The sequence below is a fragment of the Chrysochloris asiatica genome, unplaced genomic scaffold, assembly GCF_000296735.1.
Source record: "Chrysochloris asiatica unplaced genomic scaffold, ChrAsi1.0 scaffold00010, whole genome shotgun sequence".
Taxonomy (NCBI): domain Eukaryota; kingdom Metazoa; phylum Chordata; class Mammalia; order Afrosoricida; family Chrysochloridae; genus Chrysochloris; species Chrysochloris asiatica.
Window position 1 is genome coordinate 8,959,648 of NW_006408528.1, and position 1,889 is coordinate 8,961,536.

Sequence of the window (1,889 nt, forward strand, 5' to 3'; positions counted from 1 at the left end):
GGTGGTGGTGGTGTGCTGTAGAGTTGGTTCCAACTCATAGTGACCCTGCATAGGGTTTCCAAAGATGTAAATACTTTATAGGAACAGAAAGTCTCATCTTTCTCCTGCCGAACAACTGGTAGACTCAATTTTGTTAGGAAATTTCTTTTGTGTTTCCATTTTGTTGAGAGTTTTTTTTTAAGGAATAGATGTTGAATTTTGTCAAATGCCTTTTTTTTCATAAGGCATACTATTTTCTACTTTTACAGTAGTTACTTACTAATTCTCAGATACAGCCTTCATTGATGTCCCAAAACAACAACAAAAAAGCCAGTATTTAGTAAACGCTCGTGATCACGTCTGTGACTTCTTTCATCAGATTTTAATTACAGTCTTACTCAACATACATAGCATGGTCTTCCTTTAAAAAACAAACAAACCTGTGTCAGTAGTTTTAAAGCTTTCATTACTTGGTGTTTACATATTGAGCCTTTATAGTTCTCTTGAACCTAAATTTGAAAATTGGTATGCCTTTTTTAGTACGCTGGAGTTTCATTTCTTATAGAGGTCAATCATTTCTTCTTTCTGTGCATTTGGTGGCCCTTTTGACTTGAGATTTACAATGTTTTAGTATTTTATCTAGCCTTTGTACTTCCTGTGGTATCCCTTCAAATTTTTTTTTAATGGAAACAACCTTTATCAACAAGTGGATAAACAAAATGTGGTATATACACTAGAATATTAGTCAGTCATAAGGAGAAACAAAGTCAATACATGCTGTATCATGAAAACATGCTGAGTGAAGTAAATCAAAAAGTCAAATATAGCATGATCCCATTTACATGAAATATTCATTGTGTAGAGACCAAAACTTATTACTGGTCACCTGAGGTAGGAGAGAAAGGGAAAGGGAAAGTCATTGCTTAGGTGGGGTTTCTATTAATGATACTGAGTAATTGAGAAAAGAATAGTGGTAACATTGTACAACTTGATAGAAATAATGTTTCTGAATTGTACATATAACAACTGTTGCATCAATATTTAATTGTTATGTATATTTTACCAAAAGTTTTTAAAAGAGAGAAGAAAGCCAAACAGTGGTGAGAGAATAGGACAAGAATTGCTTTTCAACGACTTGAAATTGGGCTCTGTAGTGAATCCTCTTTGGGTTTAAGAGCATTTATAAGTTTCCTTTCTTCTTCCTGCAATTGCTGCTGCTGCTTGAGCTGCAATGCCTGTAATCCAGTTTCCATTTCCTGTGACAGCAAAGTTCTCCCTATGGACTGTTCTTCGAAGCTGGTCTTTCACTGGGGTAGCAGGACGACCATCCGCATTAAGACCAATCTGGGAGTTCAGTAAGGGGCCGGTAGCTGGAGGGGTTGGCAGCTAGACCTTGTTGGAGCCACCTGCCTGAGCCACAGAGCTACCATGCAGCCTTGGGACACTGAGGAGTAGAGTTGTCAAAACGGCCATACTGAGGCAGTGCAGCCGGAAGTCAAAAGCTTTTTTAAAAAAAAAAATATTCTACCTTCTATTATGTTCACACTTTGTTATACTGTGGTGGCTTGTAGTTGCTGTGATTCTGGAAGCTATGCCACTAGTATTTTTAACACCAACAGGGTCACCCATGGTGGACAGGTTTCAGATGAGCTTCCAAATGAAGACAGACTAGGAAGAAAGAGTGACAAAATACTTCCGAATATTTAGTCACTGAAAACCTTATGAATAGCAGAGAAACACTATCATATACAGTGCTGGAAAATGAGCTTCTCAGGTTGGAAGGCACTCAAAATGCAACTCGGGAAGAGCTGCCTCCTCAAAGTAGAGTTGAAGTTGATAATGCAAATGAAGTAAAGCCTGTGGGAGAAAAGGCTGTGGGACCTTCATTTGCTGATGGAACACAACTCAAA

General features: G+C 37.9%; 1 pseudogene; it reads right to left on the reverse strand.

Annotated features, from left to right (window-relative positions):
• Positions 1–1,106: 1,106 nt before the first annotated feature.
• Positions 1,107–1,452, reverse strand: LOC102841901 (annotated as a pseudogene).
• Positions 1,453–1,889: the final 437 nt, after the last annotated feature.